This window comes from Desmodus rotundus, chromosome 3 (genome assembly GCF_022682495.2).
Source record: "Desmodus rotundus isolate HL8 chromosome 3, HLdesRot8A.1, whole genome shotgun sequence".
In the NCBI taxonomy this organism is placed as follows: Eukaryota; Metazoa; Chordata; class Mammalia; order Chiroptera; family Phyllostomidae; genus Desmodus; species Desmodus rotundus.
This window is the reverse complement of record NC_071389.1, coordinates 20,331,906-20,343,235: the sequence shown is the minus strand read 5'-3', so window position 1 is coordinate 20,343,235 and position 11,330 is coordinate 20,331,906. Positions and strand designations below refer to the sequence as shown.

The following is an 11,330-nucleotide window of genomic DNA, read 5'->3' as shown; positions in this document are numbered from 1 at the left end:
AAAGGCGGGGTCGCGGGGCGGGTCCGGAGGGGCGGTACTGAGGTTCTGTCCCGGCGAGGCCACTAAAGGGTGTTCGGTTCTCTAAAGGGAGGCACTGGCGATGGTTGGAGGATTTGGGGGGTGGGGGGGGGGTGTTACTCAGGGAAGCGGGGAGAGAAATGCTGGGCTGGACCCCAGAGAGCTTGGTGTTCTGTGTTTGGTCTGGAAAGAGATGGGAGATTCTGGAATTTTTTACCTGGAATAAGGGAATTTTGAGAATTCTTTCTAGGACCGGACAGTATTGAAAGTTTTGCTCAGCAGACTGCGGATTCAGAAGCGCCTGAGGCCACTTTACTCCCTTCCCTCATCCCATCTTCCCCCAGCTTCCTACTATCCTCAGTGTGGAGCTGGGACCCTAGCCTCCGGAGAGAGGGCGATGAGAACAGTGCCTCAGTTTACCCCACTGCTAGGCTGTGAGGCCCCAAGGCACCCCCGCCTGGGTCTGGATTTCCCACTGAGATGCTCAAAACTGATTGGGGCTGATCTGGGGCTTCACAAACGCACAACTTACAAAGTGCTTTCAGAGCCTCTGCAGGTGAGAAGTGACTGAGGAATCTGGTAGGAATTATGAAAAGGTTGTGCTCATTACCTCCAGGCCTCTGGCTCTTTATTATAGCTGACCAAGCTCTTTCATATCTTTTAATCCCACAACAGGCCCTGACCGGGTAGCTCAGGTGGTTAGAGCTGCGTCCCAATGCGCCAGGGTTGCACTGAATGCATAAATTAGTGGAACAACAAAATCTCAATCTCTCTCACCCCACCCTCAAATCTATCAATAAATATTTTCAAAAAATAATCCCACAACAAGCTAGGAGGGAAGCAGAACAGGGAGTGTTACTCCCAGAGTACAAAAGGGAAGCTGAAGCCAGGAGGGGACAGTGATTGGGGGCACAGAAGTGGTCAGCACCAGAGGAGCCAAGGCCAGCAATCTCCATCTGGTCCAGGTCTGGTCCCAGGGGCTAGAAATCGCCCTAGGGGCCAGGGGCTGGTTCAGCGGTCTTGGAATCCCCCTATGGGTTCCCATGACCCCGAGGGCATCATGATCGCCCCACCAGGTAGAGTTTGTCTTAGTCACCCAGCCTGACCCTGGCCAGGTAGCTCTCTCCTGGTCTTGGTCTCCATGTCTGCCATGACATAATGTAGGCAGCACTCGCTATAATATTGTGGGATGAGTAGAGTGTAAAGTGTAACCTCCTCAACCTGCCTTAGCTCCCGAGTGTCCCGAGAGACTCAGCCATGACAAACCTGGGCCATGACTGACACTCTCCCTGCCTGGGGGGTCTGGGGCAGATCACTGTCTTTGCTGGGCCTCAGTGTTCCATCTCATAACCATTCATTCTGGGCTGGCCCACAATCCCAGAGCACCCATTCTGGCTCAAGCAGTGTCACACACAGGAATCACACCGGGCCCTGTCCTCATGCTCTCTGGCCAGCCCAGCACTAGCCCTAAGGACCCTGCCTCTCCCTCAGCTGGTAAGCATTAAAGGAAAAGCGTTACAGGCAGGGCTGAGACTTGGAAAGAGAGCAGGGTGCAGGGCCTCCGCCTGTTGGATAGTCTGGATGCACTGGGTAGGGAGGAGAGGGGGAGCTTCTTGGGAGGGGTAACCAGGAGAGCAATATTGGTTAGGCTTGCCCCGTCAGCCCTCTCAGCACCCTCTTCTTCCCAGTGGTCAAGACACCTACGTAGTTTGCAGAGCCCAGTACAAAAAGAAAATGCAAGGCCTTTGTTCAAAAATTAGAAGTTTCAAGAGGGCAATAGCAGAGCGTTCAGCCAAACGTGGGCCATTCTAAGAACAGGACCATGTGTGACAACACCCATGAAGTTGGCCCTGCCAGTGGCTCATATAATTTTTCACTGAAGGCTCCTCTCAAACCAGAATGCCCAGGAGTTAATCCGTACATTAGGTCCCCTGATTTGGAGGTGAGGAGAGGACGGTAGGGAGCAAAGAGCGGTCAGGGTTACATTCCCTTCACTGTTCCTAACTACAACACCCAGATGTTCTCACCGCCCATCGCCATCCTGGACCAACTGCGGGCTGGCATCTCCCAGCTTTCCCTTGGTCCCCTGACCTAATGGGCACACATGCTTCTAAGACACCAGAGAGGGCCAGCCTGGGGAAAGCTAGCCTGCAACCTTGCTCTCTGGATTCACGAATGCTCAGCTCAGCTACATGTCTTTGTTGGCCCTCCGAGCCGCTGAGGAAACTGACCTCCCAGCATCCCCACGAGCAGGGCCCAAAGTCCATTCTGGAGCCAGGCTGTCACCTGGCCAGAAAGGAAGTACCAGCCTGTCCCCAAGGTGGAACCAGCAACAACCAGTTTTGGGACAGCAGTCCCCTCCCCCTGCCCTCTAGCTTTGCCCCCTCTGTTTTTGGAAAACCCAGGACCACCCAGATATTGATCTCACACCCATGCAACCTTCCCTCACCCTCTCCACCTTGGGAGACCTGCCTCCCACAGGCTCTGGCTTTGTCCCCTGCGGGGGCCCGGCCTCTTCCCTACAGACTCCAGCCTGGGCAGCCAAGCCAAGGTGTGGCTGAGCCTCCCTCATTTTATAGGGACACCAGGAAGGAATAGAGCCTGCAAATCACACAGCCAGGGGTGGGAGCACCTGTGGCTTCCCTCAGTGCTCAGACCAATTAGAGCAGCTAGAATCGTAGTGGAGGGCGGGGCAGCTCTGCAAAATCGAAGATGTTGAGAGAGTAATAGTATTCCTATTCCATGGACAAGAAAGTTGAAGGAGAGGTGGAGGGACTTGCCAGCAGTCACACAGCCACCTCGGGGCAGAGGTGGAATTTAAGCTGGTGTGTGTGGGTGTGTGTGTGTGTGTTTCCTAACTGAGCACCTGCCTTGTACCAGGCATTCCCCCACCCAGTGCAAGCTGTTTTCAAGAGTTGGCAGTTAAGACCCTGGAAAAGGGGAATATTTATCCTGGGGCCACATCTGGGCCTTCGGAAACCTTCCGAAATATTCTTCATTCACTTTAAATGTACCTTCATGTGTTTATCTGGGGAAAGGGTCCGCAGCTTCAACCAGGTTCTCAAACGGGTTCAGTTTCAGAATGAAATCTAAGAATTTATCCTTTGATCCTTTTTAGTGGGAAGAGATGATAGAAAGGGGCTCCTGGCCTCAGATGCACCTCTCCCATCTCCCTAGCCCAAGGGTGGCGGGAGAACCTTGCAGGTCCAGTCTCTCCATTCCTGTGTCCCCTACTGTGTGGCTCCTGGCATCTGTGGCAGCATGTTAATATCAAACAACCTCCCTGCTGAGGTCTTCTTTGATCCTCCCAGCATCTATTAGAATCAGGCCCCAAGTCCAATTCCACCCACTTCCCCGGCTGGGTTGAGAGGTGAAATAACCCCAAGGTGTTCGTGGTGTGTGGCTGGAATCAATGGAGTGTTGTGGGCTCCCAGCTCTGAGTTAGTGCCAGCTCCTGGGAGGCAGAGGGAGGGGAGGTCTGAGAGAGGAGGGGGAAGAGGTGAGAGAGCAGGGGAGATACAAGGGAGAAAGGAAAAATAGCTGTTGCTACTTCCCAGGCTCCAGTACAGCATGAATTCAATTCTCTTCTCTTCTTCTCTTCTTCTCTTCTCTTCTCTTCTCTTCTCTTCTCTTCTCTTCTCTTCTCTTCTCTTCTCTTCTTCTCTTCTCTTCTCTTCTCTTCTCTTCTCTTCTCTTCTCTTCTCTTCTCTTCTCCTCTTCTCTTCTCTTCTCTTCTCTTCTCTTCTCTTCTCTTCTTCTCTTCTCTTCTCTTCTTCTCTTCTCTTCTCTTCTCTTCTTCTCTTCTCTTCTCTCAGCAGTTACTTCCAGACCAGCCCTGTGCTCCAGGCTTCCAGACTGCCCAGATTCTGTAGTCAGATTGTCTCTCTCCTAGTGGAGAAACAGTGGTTTTCAAACTTTTTCTTTTTGCTTTGGAAATTTTATCTTTCCCCTCAAACAAAAACTACTCGAATTTTATCTCCCAGATAAAATGGAGAAAAGCACTATCTTACAGGTATGAATTCATTTTACAGCTCAGAACGTATAACCTTTACTTACCACCAAGTAAATCAGTGGGAACAACGACGACATTTTGATGGACTCAAAATTTGAAACCCCGAGTTATAGGTGATGGTTATGGTTGGAACTGAGAGCCAGCATTCCACTTATTTCCATGGCAGTCTGTTTGGGTTGGGAATTAGAAAAGACCGAGCTTCATCGACAAGCAGGGGCAAATGGCGAGTTTTAACAGCTTGGTAGAAGTGTTAGAAGCTTTAGTCTGAAGTCTGTGCAGAAATGAGTTATGCAGCCAGCCCCACTTAATGGCTTGTCAAAGTTAGCCTAAGCTAGTTCTCACCTCCGTCCTGCCACTAACTTGCAGGGTGTCTTTGGGCAAGACAGTTGCCCACCCCGGACACCAGTTTTCCCAGCGGAACGTCAGATGAGCTCACCTAGGAAAAGAATGTGTGTGGAGGTATCTGAGTGTGTGGCGTCGGGGCGGGGTGCAATGCACTATGCAGAAGCCCCATTACTCATCCTCACCATCCACCCCCATCTGAGCTCCGGCCTGAAGAAGGGGCCACAAAACCACGGAACTGCCCAAGTTCTAAGGCAGAGGTGGGTTTCCATGGAGACGTACTTTGTTTCCCAACTGTCTGGCTGCATCTGACAAGCACAAAAAAAAAGCCAAAAAGCTCAGCCAGATGGACACTGACCTTGGCAGAGAGAGCAGGGATTTCCTGACCCCAAGAGCCACAGGGCTCACCGCTCTCTAAGGAGAGGGGTTCAGTGCTCCATTCTCACCCCCAGAATAAGGGGATGACCAGTCTGGCCTGCAAGCTGATAAGGCTCCATGTAGAGGGTTGCTGGGTGGAGCGCCCAGGGTGTTTGCAGACACCCACTCTACCAGTCCTGGGCAACAGGACTGGCCCTGTGCCCAAGGGCAGGACTAGGAGGGAAACACCCCCACTTAGGGCCTTCAAGAAGCTGGAGGAGGGGTGAAGACCTGTGGGCAGAGCTCCCTGCCCACGATCAGAGGGAAACAGCGGGATGTGGAATCTCAGAGACAGCCTGCCCACCATCCGCACGGGGTCCCACACAAACCCAACGAGCCGCAAACAGGTTTCCATCCCCACGTGCACACCAGTTCCCACTGGCTCACTCGGATACACAGGTACACACAGTAAAACAAACTGATACACACGGATGCACGGCGACAACTGTAAACACTAAGGTACACTAGACAAGCTGATATCTAAACGCAAACACAGAGACATAGGAACATACGGACACAAACCCAGGCACAGATGCATCCCCCCCCCACACACACAATCACACATAGGCTGATACACAGGCGTACATAGAAACACAAACACACATTCCCAGATGCACGCACCCTCATACACAGACATTCACTGATATATAAACACACACGGCTACTCTCTGGCCCATAAACCAGAGAGAGATATACAGAAGGCCTTGTTATATAAATATAAAGAATCAAAGAGTTGCAAGTAAAAACACGGATACACAAACACCAGACCAGACACAAACCCAGGAAAGGGGAAGAGAAGAAAATGAAACATTTGGTGAGGGGCAATTCTGCACAAGCAGCATGGAAGGCTTGTTATCTGTAGGATCTTTTAAAAATCCTCCCAGCAACCTGTGAAGGTGGTAGTATTCTTAGCCCTGATTTTACCAACGCGATCATGTAGAAAACACGGTCTACATGTAGAAAACATGCCTGTATAAGGCCCAAACAGTGGAGAAGTTGCGTAAAATGTGAAAGTGCCTCTTTACATACCTTCCCCATCTCATCCCAGCCACTATTATTAGTGCTCAGTGTATACTTTTTCTATGCATGTACATACAAACATTTAAAGATACTACAAGTTTCAACAAGTTTCCACAAAACCAACTCAGCTAGGTTAAGAAATTGGATCAAGGTCATGCAACTAGTTAGTAGCAGACTCGGGATTTGGGTTTAGCCCCGGCTCACTCTGAAACGGCCTTTCTGCTGCCTCAGCCCACAGGCAGCCACAGAGGCAAGTTCACAAAGGGGAGGCCCAGGGGCAGGGGGAAGGGCTGCAGCTCTCCACAGGGGAGGAAGGCAGTCCCGACAGGCTCTCTGCCTGATTGCTCTGCTCTGGGTCCCTTGGGTCACTCCTCCGGCTAAAGGCGTTGTCCCTGTAAATTCCTGCTAAAGGGCAGGTGTATTCCTAGGACTGGAACCTTTGAATCATTGACCTCAGCTGAGCACCTGGCAGGTGACTAAGTGATACACACACTCATAGCTCCAACCCCCGGGACTGTGGTATCAGCTTCCCCAAGTCTCCTAACCCCTCGTCCTGTCAATCCTTTCTCTCCATGCCCCAGAGGGGACCCTTCCTAAGGCCAAACGGAGACCTGGTCCTTCCACTGCTTAAATCTCTTCCTGTTATCTCCAGGATAAGTCCCAGCCCCCAGGACACACAGAGTCCTTCTCTCTCTGACCTGACCTGCCTCTCTCCATTTTTCCATTTGGCAAAGAGCTTCTCCTTCAAAACGAGCTCAAATGCTCCTCTTGTGGAGTGTCCCCTGACCGCCCATGCAGAATCCTTCCCTGCTCCCCCTCCCCACCACCCGCCCCACGGAGCTTGTCCAGGAGACGTCCACCACAGGACTTCTAACCATTAATACCCTCGTGGCATCTTCACGGATAGACTGACCAGCTTCTAGGTCCTGCCCTAAGTACATTATATAATTGCCTCCTTTATAATCCTTACAATAGCCCTAACGAGATAAGTATTGCCCTGACTGGTATGGCTCAGTGGGTTGGGTGTTGTCCCGCAACCCAAAATGTAGCCAGTTCGATTCCTGATTCTGATTCCTGATTCCGAGTCAGGGCACGTGCTTGGGCTGAAGGCCAGGTCCCCAGCTGGGGGCCTGCTAGAGGCAAGTGACAGACTGATGTTTCTCTCCCTCTCGTTCTTCCTCCCCTCCCTTCTCTCTAAAAATGAATAAATAAAATCTTAAAAAAACAGAGAGAGAGAGATAAGTATTGTCCCCATTTCACAGATGGCGAAATGGAGGCCCAGAGAAGTTAAGTCCCTTCCTCGAGGTCTGATTTTCTCACAAATCAGTCCTTGGCCAAGCCACATGCAATCATGCTTCCATCATTCCCCCAGCAGTTGAGTGGACACCCCGAGACTAGGGACTGGCACAGGCTTGGCATAGTGGGGAGAAGTTCAGTGAATGGCTGTTGATTGGGGTACCCATCCATTCCCTGTACACGTGAGTGACAGAATAAAAGAGGACATGAGAGACATATTGGGGGGCTGGGGTACCCTGGGAGAGCCCCTACTAGCTGGGTTTCCGCAGGAAGTCGCTAAAGGCAAAAGCTCCCCTGTGTCTGGCTATGGTGCCCCTTGAGCCTTGCAGACCATGCTGGGGGAGCAGGTGTGCTCCGGCTCCTTCGCGTGTCCCTTCAGTCAGGAGCTCTCGGCCAATCTGTTATTAAATATTTACAGTTTCCCACTCTGCTCAGCTCAGTGCCAGGCCCTGGAGGAGACCAGACAGCAGGGGACAGGGCACTGTTTATAGTGAATGATCGCTTGCCAGGTGTCACAAAATCCTCCCAGTAGCCCTGTAGGTTGGATTCTCAGCCCTATTTTTGCGGCTGTATAAATGAGGTTCAGAGTGGGGAACACGCTTGGTCCCAGACCACACAGCCAGTGAGCCAGGATCCAGAGTCAGGCATCCTTCCACTGCATCCGGCACCCCACCCCCCAACAGGGGAGGATGTGGGCCTGGCTCACAAGAGACCCAAGGAGGCCATTTTTGAGGTGGGGCTGTGGCTAGAACACTGCCACCCTGGCCAATTGTCTACAATAACAACAGCTTGCATTTGTCCAGCACTTTCCCTTCCATTAGCTCATTCAGCCCTCCCCAGCATCCCTGCGGGTGCCTATTATTATCTCCATTTGACAGATGAGGGATGGACTCTCAGTGAGGTGAAGTGACTTTCCCAAGTTTGCACAGCCTGTGCACAGTGAAGCAGGAGAACATTTCTGGACCCTAATCCTCCTCCTGGGTCTCCCTGCTGCCTCACTTTCACTCCCTCCCAGCAGTCCTCCACAGCACCCCGAGAGAGCTCGCTAAAACACAAATGTGAGCTTCTAGTTCTAAAGACCAGGCCAGCCTCTGCCCTCCCATACCTCACACTGCCACACCTTTGCCTGTGGCTGATTGCTCAGCTTTCCCCCCTTGTTCACCTTTCAAGCTCCTACTCAGCCTACAAGTGCCAGCTCAAATGCTACCTTCTCTAGGAAGGCTTCCTGGGTTGGCTTTCTCCATACAAACCTCTAATATCATATTTAAGTGTTTGTCTCGCAGCACAAGACTGTGAGCTCCTTAAGGGCAAAGACAATGCTTTTTCAACTCTGTCTTCCCTGCACATGGCTTTGCATTCTCAGTACGTACTGGTGGGACGAGTGGACACATCCCCGGGGGCTGAGGCTGGTGGAAGGTGATGGGGCAGTAACAGAAATAGGGAGGGACATCAAGAAGAGGAACTAGTGTTTGGGAGGAAATTCAGAGAAGGGATTTTGCTTTTGGCCATTTGTAGTCTCAGGTACTCCTAGGACATCTGACTGGACGTGCCCAGTAGGCAGGAGGTGGGGACGGGGTGGGATGGGAGGAAAACCGACCAGGAAGACCAGATAGTGATAGCAACTTACCATGTGCCAGACACAGCGCTAAATGCTCTATGGACATTTTCCCGTCTGATCACCAGGAGGCACATAACATCAACCCATTTGATGGAGGAGGAGGCTGAGGCTCAGAGAAGTAAATTGAAATATCCAAAGTTACACAGCTAGTCAATGGCAGAGTTTGAACCCAGGCCCATATGATGTCAAAGTCCATTCCTATAATCCCTTTCCCATACAGTAGATTAGAAAGGACTGCGTTTATAGAGCATAATCCTTTAAGGGGGAGAGAGGAAGCTGAGCTCAGAAAAGGAACTATTTGTCCTCCAAGACATAGAAGGGGAACCAGCAGGGTGGTGTTTGAAGCCAAGAAAAGAGCTCCAGGATGGGCCTGGGCAGCAGTGCCCATTGTCCCTGAGAGATCAAAATGGGCTGGGTGAGGGATTTGGCAGCTAAGAGGCAAACTTCCAGGGAGTCAGTAACAGGACTTGCAGAGTGGGAAGTGAGGAAGTGGAGGTGATTGGCTGGGGAGAAGAGAACACCGGGAAGGAAGGGAGCAGCCCAGTGGGTATGGGTATGCGGGCCTAGGAAGGCGGGGCAAATGAGTTTGGACTGACGTGGAAATATTGGGGAAGGGATGCAAGCAGGTGGGAGGAGGAGGGGTGAGCACTGAGCATTTTACATTGAGTCAGTGACTACAACTTGACTCAAGAACACCCTCAGTCTCTTCCTGGACAGCCCCAACCTTGTCCCTCCACTGTCCCACCCCATCTTGCAAGCCAACCCAGCTATGCTCATTCCTCTCTCCCGACCTCCCTCACCCAGCCCCCATCATTCCCCAGAGGTAGTTTGGGACCAGCCACCCCCACCTCCAATCTGCTGTCTCACCCTCCCTGGCCCAGCCTGGTGAAGCAGGCAGGGAGGAGTTTCCAGGCAGGAAAGGGCTGAGTCACTCAGCCACACATCTGGTCTCAGATCTTGATACCCAGTTAGAAGGGGCAGGAAGGAAGAGGGCTCCTCCCCCACAAAGCTCCCCTGGCCAGTCCTCACGCTACCAGCTGTGTGAGACAGGCTGGGAGAGAAGAGTCCCCATCTCATTAACAACCAGATTTTGCTGGGCTGCTTCACCCAGTCCAGCTAGGATTCTTTGTTTCTGTGATTGCCTTTAATGCTTAGAAAGCCCCGAAAAATAGTTTGTCACCTCTGTTTCACAGGTGAGGGGACTCAGAGAAATGAAGTGGCGTAGGCAAAGTAACACGGATTTGGGAGTTGATCCAGGGGCGTTCCCATCCCTTGCTCTGCACCCACAGGAGGGGGCGATGTTTGGAGACAGTGGGCAAAGAGACCAAGGAGCTTAGGCAAAGCAGTGAGTGATGACTGCAAAAGCTGGATGGGGGGAAGCCCTCTGCCCATGCTGCCGCCCCAGTGGTCCCTTCCCAAAGAACCGGTGGAGTTGGGCTCCCTTCTCTTCCGCCTACCCCCTGCTCTGCCCCTGCTGCTGTTGGCTCAGCTACAAGCTGCCCCTCCTGTCTTCCTCAGCATCTTAAATCCTCTCCTTTCCCCTCCACGCTGAGAGGAATAGCAGGGGCCTTGGCAGGGGGTGGCCTGCCCTCCTGCGTGCTGCTGGGGCACAATGTTCCCATTGTCCTGAGCACAGGGAGGTGTGCAGGTCCTGGGCAGAGGAGGTGGCGGAGGTGGTGACGGTGGGGGATCATGCCAGGCTTCTGCTCTCTCCCAGGCTGCTCAGCAGGCTGCTTTGAGGCCCAGGCCGTTTTCTCAGACCACATCCAGTGTGACCGTGGCAGCTCACTTCCCCCCTCCCAAATGGGGCTTCCCACACGCACAGAAGAGCGTACAAATCAGCATTCTTCTGCAGGCCCAGGCCATCCCTGTTACTAACTTTTGGTTGATTTGATTACATTTAATGTGGTTAGAGTCACAACTGTGCCACTTGCTGTGTGACCTTGGGACAAATTTCTGGACTTCCCTAAGTCTTGTTTTTTTTTTTTCTTAAAAATGGGAATAACAATCATACTACCCACCTCCCAGAGTGGTTGTAAGGGTTAATTTAGATAATACCTAAAGCAGATACCACACAGTGTTTGCTTGTTTATTTATTTAATACTCATTCAAGGACATTCTTTCATTGCCTTTAGAGAGAGGAGGGAGAGACAGAAGCATTGATTGGTTACCATCCCGTATGCGCCCGGAATGGGGATCAAACCCACAACCTTTTGGTTATGAGATGACGCTCCAACCAGCGGAGCCATACCAACCAGGGCCCACATAGTGTTTAAAACAAACAAACAAACCAAAAAAATGAGCTAGTATTATTATTGAAGAATTTCTCTTTTTTAAAAGATTTTATTTATTTTTTTTTTTAGAGAAGGGAAGGGAGGGAGAAAGAGAGGGAAAGAAACATCAATGTGTGGTTGCCTATTGCACACCCCCTACTGGGGACCTAGCGGGCAACCCAGGCATGTGCCCTGACTGGGAATCCAACTAGAGGCCCTTTGATTGGCAGGCCGGCACTCCACCACTGAGCCACACCAGCCAGGGCTTGAGGGATTTCTGATTACAAAATAAATTCATGCTCAAAGAGAATATTGGAAACACAGGAAAGCACAA

General features: G+C 51.7%; 1 long non-coding RNA gene across 1 annotated transcript; it reads right to left on the bottom strand.

Moving 5' to 3' along the window:
* Window positions 1–3,784: 3,784 nt before the first annotated feature.
* LOC123479150 (uncharacterized) lies at window positions 3,785–8,833 on the bottom strand. The gene is made up of 3 exons (XR_006654686.2): window positions 8,733–8,833; window positions 4,075–4,197; window positions 3,785–3,906 (listed from the first exon to the last, which is right to left on the bottom strand). It is a non-coding gene; the product is annotated as an uncharacterized lncRNA (long non-coding RNA).
* Window positions 8,834–11,330: the final 2,497 nt, after the last annotated feature.